This window comes from Triticum aestivum, chromosome 6A, assembly GCF_018294505.1.
Source record: "Triticum aestivum cultivar Chinese Spring chromosome 6A, IWGSC CS RefSeq v2.1, whole genome shotgun sequence".
Lineage (NCBI taxonomy): Eukaryota > Viridiplantae > Streptophyta > Magnoliopsida > Poales > Poaceae > Triticum > Triticum aestivum.
The window spans coordinates 305,788,828-305,811,714 of record NC_057809.1 but is presented as its reverse complement, the minus strand read 5'-3'; positions in this window follow the sequence as shown (position 1 = coordinate 305,811,714).

Below are 22,887 nucleotides of genomic sequence, written 5' to 3'. Positions count from 1 at the left end.
GACACTTCCTGCCATACAGAATTTCAAATGGGGCCTTGCCTGAACTTGCTTGAAAACTGTTGTTGTAGGAGAATTCAGCATAAGGAAGACAATCCTCCCACTTCATGCCGAAGGAGATCACACAAGCCCTGAGCATATATTCAAGAATCTGGTTGACACGCTCGACTTGACCGCTAGTTTGAGGATGGAAAGCTGTGCTGAAGCGGATGTTGGTGCCCATGGCCTTCTGAAAAGAATCCCAAAACTTCGAGGTAAATATGCTGCCACGGTCTGAAGAGATCACTTGTGGAATACCGTGCAGAGAGACAATACGAGAGGTATAGAGTTCCGCCAATTGAGCTGCAGTGATCGACTCTTTGATAGGCAGAAAGTGAGCCACTTTGGTGAGTTTGTCGATGACAATGAATATAGCATCATTGCCACGCTTGGACTTTGGAAACCCAGTCACGAAGTCCATCTCAATGTGGTCAAACTTCCATTATGGAATGGCAAGAGGTTGGAGGAGACCTGCTGGCCTTTGGTGTTCTGCCTTCACTCTTCTGCAGACATCACATTCATTCACGAATTGAGCAATCTCGCGCTTCATTCGAGTCCACCAATAAGCCTGCTTGAGATCCTGATACATCTTCGTGCTCCCCGGGTGGATGGAGAGGAGAGAATTGTGAGCCTCGTTCAAGATCACTTTACGGAGGTCACCTTTGGGTACCACAATACGATCCTCGAAGAAGAGAGTGTCCTTGTCATCAAGGCGGTAGCACTTGTACTTGGACTGGCTCTTGGCAATCCCAATCTTCACCTTTTTCACCATAGCATCAAGAAGCTGGGCTTGGCGAATCTGGTCTTCCAAGGTAGGAGAGACTTGAAGGTTGGCGAGGAAACCTTGAGGAACAACTTGCAGATTAGGTTTGTGGAAAGCTTCACAAAGCTCGGGTTGAGAAGGCTTGAGAATCAGACTGTTGCAGTAAGCCTTCCTGCTCAAAGCGTCAGCAATCACATTGGCCTTGCCTGGAGTATAGTCGATATTCGGATTATACTCTTGAATCATTTCTACCCATCGAGTTTGCCTGAGGTTGAGATTAGGCTGAGTGAAGATGTACTTGAGACTCTTGTGATCAGTGAAAATGTCCACTTTTCTTCCCAATAGAAGATGTCTCCAAGTCAAAAGAGCATACAACACTGCCGCCAACTCGAGATCATGAGTGGGGTAGTTCTTCTCATTAGGCTTCAACTGGTGAGATGTATAAGCAACAACTTTCTTCTCTTGCATCAATACTGCGCCAAGACCTTGGAGAGAGGCATCACAAAAGACCTCGTACGGCTTAGATTCATCAGGCGGAGTGAGAACTGGAGCAGTGATCAATTTCTCTTTCAAAGTGTTGAAAGCAATATCACACTCCAGAGACCAAACGTACTTGACGTGCTTCTGGAGAAGATTAGAGAGAGGCTTTGTGATCTTAGAAAAGTTTTCAACGAATCTTTGGCAATAGCTTGCGAGACCGAGGAAGCTACGGAGTTGCTTCATGTTCTGAGGAGGTTCCCAATTCACAATTGCAGACACCTTCTCAGGATTCACGGCAATGTGTAGGTTCTAGAAGTAGATGTGTCTAGAGGGGGGGTGATTACACACTTAGTGCTAAAGTTGCAATTTTTAGGCCTTTTTGGTTTGAGTGGAGTTTTAGGCACAATTTCAACATACACAATACATATCAAGCAAGCTTGCAAAGAGTATATGAGCAGCGGAATGTAAAGCATGCAACTTGCAAGAATGTAAGGGGAAGGGTTTGGAGAATTCAAACACAATTGGAGACACAGATGTTTTTCCCGTGGTTCGGATAGGTTGTGCTATCCTACATCCACGTTGATGGAGACTTCAACCCATGAAGGGTAACGGTTGCGCGAGTCCATGGAGGGCTCCACCCACAAAGGGTAATGGTTGCGCGAGTCCACGAAGGGCTCCACCCACGAAGGGTCCATGAAGAAGCAACCACCCACAAAGGGTCCACGAAGTGGCAACCTTGTCTATCCCACCATGGCCATCTCCCACGAAGGACTTGCCTCACTAGCGGTATATCTTCACGAAGTAGGCGATCTCCTTGCCCTTACAAACTCCTTGGTTCAACTCCACAATCTTGTCGGAGGCTCCCAAGTGACACCTAGCCAATCTAGGAGACATCACTCTCCAAGAAGTACCAAATGGTGTGTTGATGATGAACTCCTTGCTCTTGTGCTTCAAATGATAGTCTCCCCAACACTCAACTCTCTCTCATAGGATTTGGATCTGGTGGAAAGAAGGTTTGAGTGGAAAGCAACTTAGGGAAGGCTAGATATCAAGATTCATATGGTAGGAATGGAATATCTTGGTCTCAACACATGAGTAGGTAGTTCTCTCTCAGAAATAGGATGCTGGAAGTGTAGGCTTAGTCTGATGGCTCTCTCCACGAATGAAGAGGAGGTGGAGGGGTATATATAGTCTCCACACGAAATCCAACCGTTACACACAGTTTTCCAATCTCGGTGGGACCGAATCAACAAACTTAGTCGGACCAAAAAGGTAAACCTGGTGACCGTTAGAGATTTTCGGTGGGACTGACATGCAACTCGGTAGGACCGATATGGTTAGGGTTTGGGCATAACGTAATCTTGGTGAGACCGATTACACAAACTCGGTGAGACCGATTTTGGTAATTAGCTAACCAGAGAGTTGGTCAGGCAAACTCGGTGGGACCGATTTGCTCTTTCGGTGAGACCGAAAAGTTACAAAAAGGAAACATTGAATTTACATTGCAATCTCGGTGGGGCCGATTGCATATCTCGGTGGGACCAAAAATATTGCAATAGGTAACAGAGAGTTTGCAAGCCCATCTCGGTGAGACCGAGATCCCTATCGGTAGAACCGAATTGCTAGGGTTTGGCAGTGGCTTATGACAAGTGAAACTTGGTGGCGCCGGATAGAAAGAATCGGTAGGTCCGAGTTTGGCTTTGGGTTTAGGTCATTTGTGGAAGTGGGAAAGTAGCTGAGGATTTTGGAGCATATCATTAAGCACATGAAGCAAGAGGTTCATTAAGCAACACCTCATCCCTCCTTGATAGTATTGGCTTTTCCTATGGACTCAATGTGATCTTGGATCACTAAAATGTAAAATGAAGAGTCTTGAGCTTGAAGCTTTAGCCAATCCTTTGTCCTTAGCATCTTGAAGGAGTTCCCACAACCTTTAGTCCATGCCACTCCATTGTTGAACTTATCTGAAACATGCTAGATAGAAATGTTAGTCCAACAAGAGATATGTTGTCATCAATTATCAAAACCACCTAGGGAGCACTTGTGCTTTCAATCTCCCCCTTTTTGGTAATTGATGGCAACATACATCAAAGCTTTAGATAAAGATATAAAGAACAGCAAGTAAAGCTTTGGAAGGACATGTAACAAGCATAGGCTCCCCCTACATGTATGCACTCATGTAAATATGAAATATAGAGGCATGTGAGAGCATAACCATGACAGAGTAGGCAATGTGTTACATGTATCTTGGCCATATGCATCAGAGCAAAAGATTATCAAGGAAAATACCTTCATGCTCATGAGTCCTTCTTGCAAACAGTATGTACATAAGCAAGAACTCCTCATACTCATGATTTTGATGCATATACTTACCTTGTGGTCTTGAGTTGGCTTAGGATGGAATGAACCTGCACAAACAAAGTTAGATAACACAGGTACATCCACTAGCCAGAGCAAACAAAAGAAACCACAAGAATACCAAGACTGGGATGACATGTAGAGAGTGAGTACAAGGTACCACATTGGATTCAACATGTCCCCAAGAATAAAGATATGCAATGAATTTGACTGATTTCTTTCCCTTAGGTGTCTTGCTCCCCCTGAATCTTACATGGGATATTGGGAGAAGATAGGGAACAGAAAATCAGAGCTGAAAGATACAAATGGATAGAACTTAATGCAAATACATGTCTTTCCCCCAAAAAGGCATGTGACATCTCTCCTCTTGAACATCAAGCATCTGGGATCCTTGAGTATTTTCTCTCCCTGGAAATCTCTCTCTCCCCCTTAATAACATCTGGGAAATCTCTCTCTCCCCCTTAACAACATCTGGGATCCTTGAGACTTTCTCTCCCCCTTGAGCTTTCATGTGAACTCTTTCTCCCCCTTTGACATCAATTTCCAAGAAGGGCTTTCTGGAATCCGTCGTATAGGTTTGGTCCTTGAGACTCAGCACAAAGCAAAAGGATAAAATTGTGATGCTTGTAGAGGACAAGATTCATTGAGTGGAGCTGGATCAGAAGAAATGTAGAACAAGTGGCAAACTGTTTTTCTGATTGCAAAGTCGGTGGCACAGAGTGGCATATTTCGGTGGTACCGAAAAGATTCGGTTGGACCGAAAAATGCAAGTCGGTGAAACCGAGTTTACACAGAGAAAAACACTTGTCACCTCAGCTCACTAGACATGTAGGATCTCACAAAGATTTGCAATGAATTACCTGAAGGATTTGCAAGGAATTGAATGCAGAAAATGCAGAACAAAAACAAAGAGAAAAGAGAAGAAACTGAAAGATCTAGATGAAGTTTTTTTTTGAAAAAGAGAAAGAAAATAAACATGCATGAGACAAATGCAATAACACAGAAAAGAACACAAGAGAACTTCATCTAGAGTTGGGCGGTGACATAGTCACCTATGTTAGAGTATATTGACTTAGGAGTCAAGTGAGAACACTTGATCATAGGTCATACTCATCGTTTAAGCTCAAAATGGGGTTACCATTTTTCATTTAAGCATCTTGATGTATTCACATCTTGTTGAGTTGCTTTGACTCATGTCTTGGAGTAAAGCTTCTCTAAGATGGAATAACATACCTTGGGTGGTGGTGTGGTTCTTGCTCATGTAGTTGAACTTGTGTGGGTGCTCAAGGTTGATGTAGCTCATCAAGAGTTGGGAGCACCACTTGGAGTTTGAGTTCATCTACCTACATGGGTTAGTTCTTGCAAGGAAGAGCACTTGTGTATCCAAAAATGACAATCATGAAGCTCAACATAGAATTTGTCAAAGGATATGTTTGAATGGTTTTGTGCTTCCTTGTCTTCAACCACCATTGTGTAGAGTCTTGGTGATGTAGAGATTGCTCAAGATGTGAGTGAGTCGCAATCTCATGGAATTAGATTCAACCAAGCACCTACATGGGTTAGACAACATGCAAGGTGCAAATATATCCAAGACATAAGATAGTTATCATAAGAGATATATCATGGATTAGTCATAAGCTCATGTCTTGCATGTATCCAATGGAGTTTCTACTCCAAGTTCGAAGCATCAATGATGTTCAATTCTCCTCTCAACCTGCAAAACACTTTCTCATCAAGTGGTTTAGTAAATATATCCGCTAATTGCTTATCGGTGCGAACGTGCTTAAGATTAATGTCACCCTTAGCAACATGATCTCGAATGAAATGATGACGAACTTCAATATGCTTAGTTCGAGAATGTTGTACAGGATTATGACCAATTTTGATAGCACTTTCATTGTCACAAAGTAGTGGAACATGTTTCACATAAATCCCATAATCTTTAAGAGTTTGGGTCATCCAAAGTAATTGAGCACAACATGAACCAGCGGCAATGTATTCCGCTTCGGCGGTGGATAAGGATACCGAGTTTTGTTTCTTGGAAGACCAAGACACAAGAGATCTACCAAGAAATTGACAAGTACCCGAAGTGGACTTTCTATCAACCTTGTCTCCGGCATAATCCGAGTCGGAATAGCCAACAAGATCAAAAGAAGACCTCTTAGGATACCAAATGCCAAAATTTGGTGTATGGATTAAATATCTCACTATCCTTTTCACAGCCTTAAGATGACATTCTTTAGGAGCAGCTTGATATCGTGCACACATGCACACACTTAGCATAATATCGGGACGTGAAGCACATAGGTATAACAATGAACCAATCATAGAGCGATAAACCTTTTGATCAACCGGTTCACCATCTTTGGTTAAATCATTATGTCCACTAGTAGGCATGGGTGTAGACATACCTTTGCATTCTTGCATATTGAACTTCTTGAATAAGTCCTTGGTGTACTTTGTTTGAGAGACAAATGTACCTTCCTTAGTTTGCTTGATTTGCAAACCGAGAAAGAATTTGAGTTCACTCATCATAGACATCTCAAACTTCTCTGACATTAGCTTTCCAAACTTTTCACTAAAGAGAGGGTTAGTTGAACCAAATATGATATCATCGACATAAATTTGGCATACAAATAGTTCTCCATTAACCCTTTTAGTAAAAAGAGTAGAATCAATTTTACCAATTTCAAAACCACTTGTAGTAAGGAACTTGGTCAAGCATTTATACCATGCTCTAGGAGCTTGTTTAAGACCATAAAGAGCTTTGTGAAGTTTGTAAACATGATTTGGTTTCTTAGGATTGATAAAGCCGGGAGGTTGTTTGACATAAACTTCCTCCTCTATTTCACCATTTAGAAAAGCACTTTTAATGTCCATTTGGTACAAGGTGATATTATGGTGATTAGCATAGGCAAGTAAGATGCGAATGGACTCAAGTCTAGCAACGGGAGCATATGTCTCACCATAGTCCATACCTTCGACTTGTGTGTACCCTTGGGCGACGAGACGTGCTTTGTTGCGAACCACTTGTCCATCTTCATCTTGCTTGTTGCGAAACACCCATTTGGTACCAATGATGTTGTGGTTGTTGTCGGGCTTCTCAACCAATGTCCAAACTTGGTTTCTCTCAAAATTGTGTAGCTCTTCATGCATAGCGTTTATCCAATCCGGATCTTCCAATGCTTCTTCAACCTTCATAGGTTCAATGCTAGAGATGAATGAATAGTTTTCACAAAAGTTAGCTAAACGAGTTTTTGAGCGAGTGATTCTCCCGGTTTGTATATCATTGAGGATTTGCTCGACGGGATGATCTTTGGCAATTCTTGCTCGAACTCGTGAGAGCTTTTGCTTGGGTCTTTGTTGAACATCTTCTTCATCTTGTTCTTCTTCTTGGCCTTCTTCATTGTTGACGTTGTCGTTCTCTTGTCGTGGTGGAGAAGGAGGTTGTTGATGTTCGTCTTGATGTATTTCCTCGTTTTCTTCATCTTGGTGTGTCCCACTTGTGGATGCTTCCGTGTCGATTCTTGGTTCACCTTGTCGTGAAGTAGAAGCTTCCACTTGGACGGATGAAGTACTCTCCTTCACCTCCGTTGGACGAATTTTGCCAATGGACAAGTCTTGGATTGCTTCTGAAGGGTCTTTGTCTCCTACATCAATTGGCAATTGCTCTACTTGCGAGCCATTAGATTCATCAAACTTCACATCTACCGTCTCTTCAACCTTTCGGGTGAAATTGTTGTAGACACGGTAAGTGTGAGAGTTTGAGCCATAACCAAGTAGAAAACCTTCATGAGATTTAGGAGCAAACTTTGAACGACGATGCTTATCAAGAATGTAGCACTTTGAGCCGAATACTCGAAAGTATCCAACTTGGGGTTTGTTACCGGTGAGAAGCTCGTATGCCGTCTTGCCGAGTAGCTTGTGAAGATATAAAGGATTTGTTGCGTGACAAGCTGTCTCAACCGCTTCTGCCCAAAAGTGCTTCGGCGTCTTGTATTCATCAAGCATCGTTCTTGCCATTTCGATGAGCGTCCGGTTCTTCCTCTCAACAACTCCATTTTGTTGAGGTGTGTACGTAGCCGAGAACTCGTGTGAAATCCCTTCTTCGTCAAGAAAGGTGTCCACATTTGCGTTCTTGAACTCCGTTCCGTTGTCACTCCGAACCTTCTTGATCTTCACGTCAAACTGATTTTGGGCCTTCCTAGCGAAGTTTCTGAAGATCTTCTGGACCTGCGACTTGTCATTAAGAAAGAACACCCCCGTAAATCTTGAAAAATCATCAACTATAACAAGACCAAAAGAATTTCCACCGAGACTCTTGTAGGCGTTGGGACCAAAAAGATCCATATGAAGTAGCTCGAGTGGCCTTCTTGTGGTCATGATGTTCTTCACGGGATGCCTTCCTCCAACCTATTTACCTGCTTGACAAGCACTGCAAAGTCTATCCTTATCAAATATGACATCGTTAACTCCAAGGATATGATTTCCTTTAATAAGCTTCACAAGGTTTCTCATGCCAACGTGACCTAGTCGTCTATGCCACAACCAACCTTTTGAGGATTTAGCAACAAAGCAAGTTTTAGGTTGTGCCTTTTTAGAGAAATCGACAATGTAAAGATCACCTCTACGCATACCCGTAAAGACCACTTGATGATTGTCTCGACGAAATACTTGGCAATCTACTTCAGTAAATAGGACATTCAAACCAAAATCAGCAAGTCTAGATATTGAAAGTAAGTTGTAGCCGAGTGATTCAACGAGCATGACATTTTGAATGGAACTATCATGTGAGATGGCCACCTTACCAAGGCCAACCACTTTACCCTTTGAGTTATCACCAAAGGTGACATATTTTTGAGGGCCGTCATTTTCAGCAAGCTCACGAAACATCTCTTCATCTCCGGTCATATGATCAGTACATCCACTATCAAGAACCCATTCCTTTCCTCCTGATTCATATCCCCGAAGATTTGCCATAAGACCAAAATGTCTCATTGCATCATCAAGATCGAAGTCACTATCATCATCATCATCATAGTATCCATGTTCATCATGATCTTGTGACTCATCATTTCCTAGAGAGGGTAATTCATTAGATAAATGATCATCAAAGTGGTCACTTTTATGAATTCTTATAGCTTCGAATATGATATCACTAATGATTCCAACATCTCCTTTAGCATGCTTAAGATTGGTAAGTTCAAATAGACAATTACCAAAACTAGGATCACTAGAGTTCATCTTACTCAAGGCAATAGATTTATGGAGAATTTCATCCAAAGTTTTCAAGGAATGATCGGGAAATCGTTCCTCAAGAAATTTCCATATAGTATGGGCACAATTAAGAGTAGGCAAACTAGCAATCAAATTTTTGGGCAATCCTCTAATGATGAGCTCAATAGTTCTAAGATTGCGAATCATGTCAATATCTTCATCCAGGGTAGGATGCAAAGGATCAATATGAGGTGCACAAGGGCTAGCAATATACTTGTTCAAATGATATTGATTGAAAATTACAAGCATCTCATTTTTCCACTCATGAAAATACTCTCCATCCAGAATAGGCACTCTATGTCTAAGACTCCCTAAGGTAGACACATCCATCTTCCACCAATGGTGATTAAACCAAGGCAATGGAGACCAAAGCTCTGATACCACTTGTAGGATCTAGAAGTAGATGTGTCTAGAGGGGGGGTGATTAGACACTTAGTGCTAAAGTTGCAATTTTTAGGCCTTTTTGGTTTGAGTGGAGTTTTAGGCACAATTTCAACATACAAAATACATATCAAGCAAGCTTGCAAAGAGTATATGAGCAGCGGAATGTAAAGCATGCAACTTGCAAGAATGTAAGGGGAAGGGTTTGGAGAATTCATACGCAATTGGAGACACGGATGTTTTTCCCGTGGTTCGGATAGGTGGTGCTATCCTACATCCACGTTGATGGAGACTTCAACCCACGAAGGGTAACGGTTGCGCGAGTCCACGGAGGGCTCCACCCACAAAGGGTAATGGTTGCGCGAGTCCACGGAGGGCTCCACCCACGAAGGGTCCACGAAGAAGCAACCACCCACAAAGGGTCCACGAAGTAGCAACCTTGTCTATCCCACCATGGCCATCGCCCACGAAGGACTTGCCTCACTAGCGGTAGATCTTCACGAAGTAGGCGATCTCCTTGCCCTTACAAACTCCTTGGTTCAACTCCACAATCTTGTCGGAGGCTCCCAAGTGACACCTAGCCAATCTAGGAGACACCACTCTCCAAGAAGTCCACTCTCCAAGAAGTAACAAATGGTGTGTTGATGATGAACTCCTTGCTCTTGTGCTTCAAATGATAGTCTCCCCAACACTCAACTCTCTCTCATAGGATTTGGATCTGGTGGAAAGAAGGTTTGAGTGGAAAGCAACTTGGGGAAGGCTAGAGATCAAGATTCATATGGTAGGAATGGAATATCTTGGTCTCAACACATGAGTAGGTAGTTCTCTCTCAGAAATAGGATGCTGGAAGTGTAGGCTTAGTCTGATGGCTCTCTCCACGAATGAAGAGGAGGTGGAGGGGTATATATAGCCTCCACACAAAATCCAACCATTACACACAGTTTTCCAATCTCGGTGGGACCGAATCAACAAACTCGGTCGGACAGAAAAGGTAAACCTAGTGACCGTTAGAGATGTTCGGTGGGACTGACATGCAACTCGGTAGGACCGATATGGTTAGGGTTTGGGCATAACGTAATCTTGGTGAGACCGATTACACAAACTCGGTGAGACCGATTTTGGTAATTAGCTAACCAGAGAGTTGGTCAGGCAAACTCGGTGGGACGGATTTGCTCTTTCGGTGAGACCGAAAAGTTACAAAAAGGAAACACTGAATTTACATTGCAATCTCGGTGGGGACGATTGCATATCTCGGTGGGACCGAAAATATTGCAATAGGTAACAGAGAGTTTGCAAGCCCATCTCGGTGAGACCGAGATCCCTATCGGTAGAACCGAATTGCTAGGGTTTGGCAGTGGCTTATGACAAGTGAAACTCGGTGGCGCCGGATAGAAAGAATCGGTAGGTCCGAGTTTGGCTTTGGGTTTAGGTCATTTGTGGAAGTGGGAAAGTAGCTGAGGATTTTGGAGCATATCATTAAGCACATGAAGCAAGAGGTTCATTAAGCAACACCTCATCTCTCCTTGATAGTATTAGCTTTTCCTATGGACTCAATGTGATCTTGGATCACTAAAATGTAAAATGAAGAGTCTTGAGCTTGAAGCTTTAGCCAATCCTTTGTCCTTAGCATCTTGAAGGAGTTCCCTCAACCTTTAGTCCATGCCACTCCATTATTGAACTTATCTGAAACATGCTAGATAGAAATGTTAGTCCAACAAGAGATATGTTGTCATCAATTATCAAAACCACCTATGGAGCACTTGTGCTTTCACAATGCCCTTGGCAGAGATGATATGACCAAGATAAAGAACCTCATCGAGCCAAAATTCACACTTGGAGAACTTGGCGTAGAACTTGTGTTCTCTGAGCTTATCAAGAACCAAACGCAAGTGCTTGGCATGATCTTCCTTGTTCTTGGAGAAAACCAGAATGTCGTCGAGATAGACCAAAACGAAGTCATTGGTGTAGGCATTGAAGATGAAATTCATCATGCGAGAGAACGTCGGAGGAGCGTTGACGAGGACAAAAGACATGACAGTGTATTCATATGAACCAAAGCTTGTCCTGAAAGCCGTCTTGGGAATATCTTGCTCACGGATTCGAATCTGATGATAACCCATACAGAGATCAAGCTTGGAGAAAACTTGGGAACCTTTGAGTTGTTCGAACAGCTCGTTGATGTTGGGAAGTGGGTATTTGTTCTTGATGGTCTTCTTGTTCACTGGACGGTAATCAACACAAAGTCGGTCTGTTCCATCCTTCTTCTTCACAAAAAGAACACCACAGCCCCACGGAGAAGAACTAGGCCACATGAGACCCATTTTCTCTTGAATATCGAGTTGCTTCTTCAGCTCCTTCAACTCTTCAGGTCCGAGCTTGTAAGGACGTTTGCACACAGCTTCCGTACCAGGCTCAAGATCAATAACGAATTCAACTGGCCGGTGCAGAGGCATTCCTGGAAGCTCTTCTGGAAAGACGTCTTGATATTCGCAAACAACTGGAATTTGCAAGATAGCATCGAGTTCACCCTTCTCATTGAGAGAAAACAGACGGATGGTATTATCCCGAGCGGCAAAGACAATTACATCCTCAGACGAATGAGTCGATTGAATCTGCCTGGCTGCACAATCAAGCTGAGCCTTGTGCTTAGAAAGCCAATCCATTCCGAGAATAAGATCAATATCTGAGTTACCAAGCACCATAGGAGAAGAAAGAAACTTGTAATCGCCCAACGTGATAGAAACATCCGGGACTATTGAAGTAGCCCTCATAGACTTAGCCGGAGAAACCACTCCCATACGTTTACCCAACATTTGTGAAACGAAGTCATGCTTGGAGACAAATGATCTTGACATGAAACAATGCGATGCACCAGTGTCGAAAAGAACTTTTGCTGGAAAAGAGTTAACTGGAAAGATACCCATGATGACATCTGATGATTCCTCTGCCTGAGCTGCATTCAGCAAGTTGACCTTGGCGTGCTTGGGGTTATGCTTGACCACAGTTGTACTTGCCGATCTGACAGGAGGAGGAGGAGGAAGACGCCTCTGGTTGAAACACTTGTTGGCATAGTGACCCTTCTGTTGGCACTTGTTGCACATGACCTCTGAAAGCGGACGGTGGTACGGAGCACTCGATCTTGGAGCTTGAGACGAAGTCTTGTTCTGAAAGCCAGGTTTGGGTGGGTGGGAAGAACCACTGCTACCTTTGCTCTTCTGCTGATACGGCTGACGGAACGGAGGAGGAGGAAGCCAATACTTCTGCTGCTTGGCCACTTGAGTAGAGGAAGAAGGAGTAACATCTCTGGCTCGCTTCTTGGAAGCATCACACTTCAACTGAGCAGCCTCTTGCTTCAGTGCCATGTTGTAGAACTCATCGTATCTCAAGGGCTCAAAGAGGACAAGAGCGAGCTGAATATCTTCTTTGAGACCACCCCTGAACTGATATATCATGCTCTTCTCATCAGGGACGTCCTGCTTGGCAAAGCGGGCGAGCTTCTGGAACAACTTGTTGTAGTCATAGACAGACAAAGAGCCTTGCTTCAGATTGCGGAATTCCTCACGCTTGCTTTCAACCACGCTCTGGGGAATATGATGAGCCCTGAAATCTCGACGGAAATCATCCCAAGTGATAACACGTCCACCTCTGGAGTCCTTGTACTGCTGGAACCATTCTGCAGCTTGATCTTTGAGTTGGAAGGAAGCGAACTTGACAAAGTCCTCAGGCCTGACGTTACTTCACTCGAAATGCTTACACAGATCCACAAGCCAATCGTCAGCATCGGTTGCCTCAACACAATTGCTGAAAGTCTTTGGCCCGTTAGCAAGGAACTGGTTGTGTGTAGCAAAGTGATTCTGATTGCTGCCTTGATTCCCTTGGTTGCCTTGATTGCGCTCTTGAAGAATTTGCATGATCAACTGTGTGTTTGCATTGTGTCACATCCCTAGCTGCTGGTAGTGCTCTAGGCTAGCTTCATGTGTGCATCATGTGTGCATCATGTCTATATTTTTGAAACCCTAAAAATCTCATTCATTGTTCCAAAATGCTCTTCTTAAATGTTTGATAATTTTTGGCAAGGGTTCTGGTCCCAACCAAAATATTGAACATTTTTAAGGATTTATTTTTGGGACTTTGAATTTAAATCATTAGCTATTTGAATTTGAATTATATTCATATAACTAGAATATAATTTCAAATACCCTTGAAATATTTTATGAGCTTTTGGAAAAGTCCATCTAGCAAAATAAAAATATTCACAGGAGTTTTGGCATTGTTTGAATTATTTTTAATTCAAAACAGTGGCAAAATAATTAAATAAAAGAAAACAGAATAGAAATATTAAAAAAAAAAGAAGCCCAGCCACTTACCTGGCGCCCACTTACCTGGCCCAGCTTCTCCAGCGGCCCAGCCCGCCACCGCTACCCCCCTGTCGTCTTCCTCCCTCGCCAGAAGGACAGAGGCGAGGCGTGGCGAGCGCCGACGCCGCCCTGGCCACCTCCTGCTTACCTGCTCGCCGCTGGAGGCACCCGAGGGTGCCACGCACTCCCCTCGACCCCTTGCACCTCTCGCCACTCTCCCGTGTCTCTCCCTCCGTCCCTATCCCCCTCTGCTCCCTCTCTCTCCCGCGACCGAACGGAGCCCGTCGCCGCCGTCCAAATCCCAGCGCTGGCCACCGTCGTCGTCTCGCTTCCACCAGCTGTCCAAAAGCTTCGCCAAGCCCCGACTAACCTCTCCACCGAAGGAAGCGAGCCCGAAGGCCCCGCATCGACGCCACCATCGCCGTCTCCGAGCTCTGCTCCGCCGGATGCCACCGCTCGATTCGTCGTCCGTAGTTCGTCCCCGAGCCTGACGAGACCTCCATACGACTCCCGGTGAGCCCCTCTCCCTTTCCCCTCATACCCCGTGGTGGATTTGGTTCGCTAGCTCGATTCCCGCCATCGCCGAGAGCTTCTGCCGTCGTGTCTCATCGCCGCCGTGGCCTGAGCTCGATCTCCTCACGTCCGAGCACGCGGTAGTGCTCCAGGAGCTCCGCTGGTGCTCCTGCGCCACTCAACCTGCTCGCTAGCAAGCTGCAGCCCCGCGCCCCGGCCAAGCCCGAGCATCGCCGCCGCCGAGCTCATCGCCGGTGCCGCTACAGCCCGCATCAGCTCCAGCCACCACCACCATCGTACGCGCCCTGCTGCGGGTGTTCCAACGCACCCGGCCGCGCGACCTCCCGTCGCTGGAGTTGGCCGGATGAGCGACCTCGCCGTGCCCTGTTACGCCGGCGGCTAAACGCCGATTAGAGCTGACGTGGAGCATTAGGTTAGGTGCTAATCACTCGGTTAATTAAACCCTTGTGCATGACATGTGGGACCGCTGCTGTTAAAAACACGGGTTAAGTTAAATAACCCCCTGTTAACTCTCTATCTCACTGACATGTGGGCCTCGGTGTCAGGTTTGACCTGGACCGGCCCCTGTTAACCTGCTGATGTCACAATGACGTCAGGCTGACGCAATAAATCATTTTCTGGATTTATTTTAATTCAGGAAATTCCAGAAAATGATTTAAACTTCTAAAATTCATAGAAATTCAACCGTAACTCCAAATTAAATAATTTATATATGAAAAATTATCAGAAAAATTCAAGGAATCCATCTGTACCATTTTCATGCATGTTAGAACAACTTATAGATTCTGTTTAGCACAAATCATATTAATGGCATTTAAATATCCACATACGGAGTTTGAGTTTGAATCATGTATTCAAACCAACTTCATTTAAACCATAGCTAAGTGCATTAGCCCAAAACACATTCATATTGCCATGTCATAGCATGCATCATATTGTGCATTGCATTGATCGTGTTTCTTCTGTGTTTGCCGGTGTTGTTCCCCCTCGGTAGACGCTGTACCGATGATGTGATCGTTGACACTGATGAAGACTCAATATTATCTTCAGAAGTGCCAGGCAAGCAAAACCCCCTTGTTCATTCCGATACAATCCTACTCTCTCGCTCCTGCTCTCTTTTACTGCATTAGGACAACAACGATTCATCTGTTACTTGCTGCGGTAGCTGAACCCCTTTATCCTTTGCATGACCTGTCATTCCACAGTAAATAGATGAAACCCACTACCATGAGTAGGAGTTGTTTGAGCCCTGTTGTGCCTACTCATTCATGCTTGTTTGTCATGCCTGCTACTGCTTAGAGTTGAGTCAGGTCTGATTCATCAGGGATGAATCAGAGGCGTGTGAACATGTCCTACTGTGTGTGAGCTAAGTGTGTGAACACGATTTGGTAAAGGTAGCGGTGAGAGGCCATGTAGGAGTACATGGTGGGTTGTTTCATTGCAGCCGTCCTCAGGAACTGAGTTCTGTGTTTGTGATCCATGACCAGTTACTACCACACATTGGGTTCCGGTAACTCGACCCCTCTCGACTTATTAATCAACATGATCTCTGTCCAGGAGTTGCAACTAGTTTCTGGTGTTTGTAGGTAGTGTTAGTAGTCTACCAAGTGGCACCCGGTACAGGTGGGCTTGGGACAGACTAGGCACAGTGGCCCGGTGTACCAAGTGGCACCCGGATGGTGGGCTTGGGAACCCTGCTCACATCGTTTGGGGCCGTAAGCGACACCCCGGCCGGATCTCCTTGCGGATGGAACCCGAATAGGCGATAAACCTGGACTAGAGACTTGTTCGGTTAGTCAGGTCGTGGCCGACTCCCTCGCCCGGCTTCCGCTTGAAGGTTGCCGAGGTACATGACGTGTACAGGGCGATAAGTGGCGAAAGCGTGTGTGAAGAACTACACCCCTGCAGGGTTAACATCATCTATTCGAATAGCCGGATTCCTCGGATATGGAAACTTGGACCCCTTGTACAGTTCATAGACAAGTGAAAGTGGATACTCTAAAATACGCAAGATAAGCGTGAGTGCTATGGATGGCGTTCTCGTAGGGAAACGAGAGCGGATCCATAGTGGTGTATTGATATGGTGAATATGTGGACTCGTGTGCGCCACCTCAAAAGAGGTACTTGCAGTTGTAGTTCAGGTTAGCCACCGAGTCAAAGCTGGCTTGCTGCAGTTAAACCCCACCATCCCCTTTGTTTATAATGATGCATATGTAGATAGATCTGATGTAAGTCTTGCTGGGTACATTTGTACTCACGTTGCTTAATTTATGTTTTTGCAGAGAGACTTCAGTCTCACTAGTAGTTCCACGTGGACTTCGATGTTTAGCTTGTTACCTCAGCTACGATCTTGTGCCCTCGGCAGGATCTGGTAGATAGTCAGGCTTCTCAGCCTTTTTCATTTATAGTTGTCTGTACTCAGACATGTTAAGCTTCCGCTTGTGCTTTGACTTGTATGCTCTGATTGTTGGGTCATGAGACCCATGTTTGTAATATCTCGCTCCTCGGAGCCTATTGAATAAAAACTACTGAGTCCTAGAGTCATTTTGTGATGCCATGTTGTATTGCACATATCGAGCATATTATGTGTATGTTATTGAAATGCTTGGTATGTGTGGGATCTGACTATCTAGTTGTTTATCTTTAGTAGCCTCTCTTACCGGGAAATGTCTCCTAGTGTTTCCACTGAGCCATGGTAGCTTGCTACTGCTCTGGAACACTTAGGCTGGCCGGCATGTGTCCTTCTTCGTTCATGTGTCTGCCCCTTCAGGGAAATGTCACGCGATGAATACCGGAGTCCTGTTAGCCCGCTACAGCCCGGTTCACCAGAGTCCTGCTAGCCCAGTGCTACAGCCTGGATTCACTCGCTGATGACCGACACGTTCGATGCTGGGTCATGGATGCCTGTCCCTGTAAGTTTGTGCCACTTTGGGTTTACGACTAGCCATGTCAGCCCGGGCTCCTTATCATATGGATGCTAGCGACACTATCATATACGTGTGCCAAAAGGCGCAAACGGTCCCGGGCAAAGGTAAGGCAACACCCGTGGGAATACCGTGCGTGAGGCCGTAAAGTGATATGAGGTGTTACATGCTAGATCGATGTGGCATTGAGTCGGGGTCCTGACACATTGGTTGCGGCCATCACAGCTTGCCATGCATCCGGAGGAGGTGGAGGTGGTGGCGGATCAGGATTCAGAGTCGTGCGCATTGGAGGAGCCATCCTGAAGAGGTTGACCACCATTAGCACATTGACAGACAAATATTGAAGCTGAATCCAACGGAATGAAAATTGCAACATAGTCTTCACATCTGAACAAAATGAACGAATGCATTCCTCTTGAAATGGTCACATAACCATAAATTGAGAAGCCACGTAGAATTAAGGTAGAGAAATAAATCAACAAGGTACGGATCAAGAACGAATAATCGGTAAGAAATCCCAATCTCAAACCAATATCCATGGAAGAAGAACTGGAGCTACTAGAATTCCCGCCTATGAAACTCCCGAACCTTTCCGGTTATGCAATCAGGTGTTGGGGATACAGGGGAAGCATAATATCTCACCCAAACTAGCAAATCCTACATCCAGCTGTATCCATCCTTCAACACATAACCAAGAAACCTTTGGAAACCATCTACCTCAACCTTCGAAAAGCATCCGTTATACAAGTTATGGCGATACTCCCGAACTCCCGCCCCAGTACTGGGTGGCGTCGAGGTTATCTCACCAACGAACTGCATAAAAGAGATTTTCGATGTCGGCGTACTAAACTCAGATATTCCAGAACTGTAACAATAAAATTATGATGACAACACCTAAGAGCTCAACTCCCGAGGACACTTCCACTAAACCCCTGACAGGAGGCACCAAGACAATGTTCTCATCATAAAACCATCGGAACGATTCCAAGATACCCGCGTGATCCTAAAAAACTTTTTACTGAAATTTGAGAAGAGAAGAGTCAAAACTCTATGTCAGGATGCCTTACCAGAGCGATGAGGAGACTGGGAAGTAAAAAATAATTCCTAAACTCTCCGATATATAATTCCTAAATGACTCAAAACATTTTTCTAGACACAACTCGGCCGCTAAAAACGATCAAGCAATGGGGCTCCTAAGGTCAGGGAAGGCTCTGATTACCAACTTGTCACACCCTCGATGCGACTATAGCTCCCATGTGTCGAGGCACGACTTAGAGGCATAATCGCATTGAAGGCATATGTCGCAAGTTAGGCAATCTTCACAACATCCCATGTAATATATAGATAATAAAAGGGGAGATAACATAGTTGGCTTACACTCGCCACGTCAATCAAGTACATAAATAACATTACATCATACGGCGCCAAAATAAAAGAGAACCCAACATGCGGCACGGTCCCAATCACCCCCAACTGGGCACCACTACTGATCATCGGGAAAGGAAACATAGTAACGTTGAGAGTCTTCGTCGAACTCCCACTTGAGCTCATACGCGTCTCCTGGAGCGGAATCATCAGGCCCTGCATCTGGTGTAATAGTAATCTATGAGCCACAGGGACTCAGCAATCTCGCACCCTCGCAATCAAGACTATTTTAGCTTATAGGTATGGCAAGGTAAAAATAAGTGGAGCTGCAGCAAGCGACTAGCAAGTATGGTGGCTAACTTATTCACAAAAGAGAGCGAGAAGAGGAGGCAAAGCGCGAGCGTGAAACTAGAGAGCAACCTGCGCAAACATTACTCCAACACCGTGTCCACTTCCCGGACTCCGCCGAGAAGAGGCCATCACGGTAACACACTCAGTTGATTCATTTTAATTAATTAAGGTTCAAGTTATCTACAACGGACATTAACAAATTCCCATCTGCCCATAACCGCGGGCACGGCTTTCGAAAGTTCTGTCCCTGCAAGGGAGTCCCAACTTAGCCCATGACAAGCTCTCACGGTCAACGAAGGAATAGACCTCCTCCCAAGACGTTCCGATCAGACTCGGTATCTCGGTAATTCAAGACAACTCCGACAATGGTAAAACAAGTCCAACAACACCACCCGCTGTGCCGACAAATCCCGATAGGAGCTGCACATATCTCGTTCTCAGGGCACACCGGATAAGCTAAGCGTACGGGAGCCAACGTAACCCAAGTTGCCAAGGGACGGCCCCGCACGGTGCTCTAGGTTGGGCCAACACTCAGAGGAGCACTGGCCCGGGGGGGTTAAAATAATGATGACCCTTGAGTCCGCGAAACCCAAGGTAAAAGGCTAGGTGGCAAATGGTAAAACCAAGGTTGGGCATTGCTGGAGGAGTTTTATTCAAGGCGGATTGTCAAGGGGTTCCCATTATAACCCAACCGCGTAAGGAACGCAAAATCTGGGAAGATAACACCGATATGACGGAAACTAGGGCGGCAAGAGTGGAACAAAACACTAGGCGAGAGGCCCAGCCTTCCACCCTTTACCAAGTATATAGATGCATTAAGATAACAAGATAATATAATGATATCCCAACAAGTAAATAAATGTTCCACCGAGGAACGGCCTCCAATCTTCACCTGCAACTAGCAACGCTATAAGAGGGGCTGAGCAAAGCGGTACATAGCCAATCAATGGTTTGCTAGGACAATGGTGGGTTAGAGGTTTGACATGGCAATTTGGGAGGCTTGCAAGCAAATGGTAGGCATCGTAGCAATGGCATAGCAAAAGAGCGAGCAAACTAGCATAGCAAAGATAGTAGTGATTTCGAGGGTATGATCATCTTGCCTGCACAGTTGTCAGAGTTGACTGGATCCTTGAAAGCCAGCTCAATGGGCTCCTCGTTAGCAAAATCGTCTCCCAACTCTACCCAAATAAGATAAACAAGCAACAAGGACACAATCAACCACATGCAAACTCAAACAACACAATGCAAAGATGGTATGCTATGCAGGATGCAAAATGCAAGATATGACAGAAAATGCATGAACCTGGCCTCAACTTGGAATTCCAAGTGTTCCACTGAAAAGATGAGATGAAATCGCTTGAAAACGATATAAAGAACGCCGGAATCGGAGTTACGGTTCGGAAATGGCAAGCGATTCAAAAATGACACCGGTCTGCGATTTTCAGCAAGTAGGCATCTAAATGCAATGAGATGAACATGCTACAGCACCCAAACATGACAACAAAATACATGGCAGGGATGCTTAAAAGATGCTTAACAAAAGTCTAGCACTGAGCTACGGCCAATTCATCCATTAACAGGTTCAAACAAGCATGGCAAATATGCAAATGACAAACAGATCTCAGACTTAGTGAAATTAACACTTGTCTGGAATTTCAGATCAGGTAGCCCTCTTCGGAGCAACAAAACTACATGCTACAGGATCTGAACATGGCAAAGTAAAGCACGGCATGGAGCTACTCAAAGAGCTTAACAAAAATCCCTTAGTGACCTTGAGCCAAAAAGGACCAGAAAATACAATTGCAAGCATGTGAACATAGCAAAAACATAATCAGTTTTCAGACTTAGTGAAAACTGGCACATGCTGAAATATAACTCAAGTAGGCATGTTTACGAGCTCGATGCACTCACTATGGTGCAAGTCAGGGAAAGACAAGCATACAACTAACAAGAAGGCACAAAATTCAAGCTAGACATGGCAAGAACAATAGCATAGCATGCACGGATCAACTACAACATCACCGGAAAATTTGCAAACAAGTTGACAATCTGCCCAGATTCACAAAGTAGCAAAAGTAGAGCTCGATTGACTCAAGCTAGGGTGCTCCATAATTGCAAACAAAGACATGGATGGATAGATAACTACAAGATTAACAAAACATCCTTACTGATCATCCTCAAAAGAGGCACGGATCACTAGGAAACAACATGAACATATGGCATCATGAGATAAACAGCTCCAGGACTTACTGAAATCACTAAGTCCCTGAAAACAGAGTTACTAAGTGCACCACTTTGCAAGCTTGCACTAGACACCACACACATCCTAAAAACACATGGGTTGCACCTCTGGAAAGATGACAAAACCCTTAACAAAACACATGTAGAGCATCAGGGCATAGCATGCACACATTAATCATGGCAAAAATGACAAAAGTGCTAAACGGAGTAGCAGATCTGACAATTATCTCAAGTAGCCCTCTTCTAGCAGCAATTCGGGCATCAAGATGAGCTCAAATGAAAATGATGCAAGGGAATGAAATGATGTACTCTCTGAGATGAACATTTTGATATGCTATATGCATGAATCGGAGCTACGGATGCAAAGTTACGGAGCCGTGAACATGAGCACTTGAAATAAATTATCAGGGACTTAGACGAAATTTTACCCTCCAGATCTAGGGTTTCGGCGGGCACACGAACCGAGGTTCGCCGGCGACGGGCAGGGCGGCGGCCGGAGGGGGAGATGGTCGGGGCGGCCTCCACGGCGCGGGGCGCCGGCGGCCGTGGCGGCGGCGAGACGGCAGCCACGGCGCGGGGCGGCGCCCGCGGGCTGGCGGCGGCGGAGGGCGCGGCGATGGGAGGAGCTGCGGAGCGCGGCGCCAGCGTGGAGAGGCGGCGGCGGCTCGTCGGCGGGGAGGCGGCTCGGCCGCGCAGAGAGGAGGCGGGCGGCGCAGCGAGGCGGTCGGGCGGCGCGGGGAACGGGCCGCGCGGGGGCCCGGTTCGGGCTTGCCCGGGCCGCGGCGGCTGAGGCGATGTGGGCGCAGGGACCGACCAATGACAAGGCGACACGTGGCGGCGGAGCTGAATTCGTACGTGTCCATCGGTGCAGATCTTGTCCGGCGGCGCGCGAGGGGATTTTTAGGGTTTCGGAGGTAGGAGGAGATCCGAAAATCGGGGGGTGTTTAAATAGGCATAGAGGGAGCTAGGAGAGTCCAAATGAGGTGCGGTTTTTGGCCACGCGATCGTGATCGAACGATCTAGATGATGGAGCAGAGTTTGGTGGGTTTTGGGCCAAATTGGAGGGGTGTTGGGCTGCAACACACACGAGGCCTTTTCGGTCCCTCGGTTAACCGTTGGAGTATCAAACGAAGTCCAAATGATACGAAACTTGACAGGAGGTCTTCCTGTAGTAAACCAAGGACGCTTGGCAAGTCTCGGTCCAATCCGGAAATGTTTAATCCCCACACACGAAAGAAAGCTAGAAACGACCACCGGAGGAGAACGAAGCGCCGGAATGCAAAACGGACAACGGGGAAAATGCTTGAATGCATGAGACGAACACGTATGAAAATGCAATGCACATGATGACATGATATGAGATGCATGACAACGACAACAACACATGGAGACAAAACCCGAACCCGAGGAAATAAATATAACTTAACGCCGGAAATGGCAAGAGTTGGAATACAAATTGGGAAAGTTACATCCGGGGTGTTACATCGTGTTTCTCTCGTAGTTTGAGTTTCGTTGCTCCGTTTGTTTTGATTCTTTTTGCAAACCGGAGTTCTTAAGTGGAACTTTCTGGTTAGATCTTCTTATTTGAGATTTACCCATGCTTCTTTGCTTGACTGCTTATGTATGCTATTGTTTGTTTGTGATAGAACACCCGGAGTGCGAAGCATGCTACTACGAGTCTCTAGGTCTTGCGGATCATCAACAAGGTAGGTAACACTTTGATCATACCCTTTACCACCCAGTTTTTATGCATTAGTTTCAACCCTCAAACGTTGCATGGTTAGGATTTGATAACATGTGGGATTGGGAAGTAGTTGAT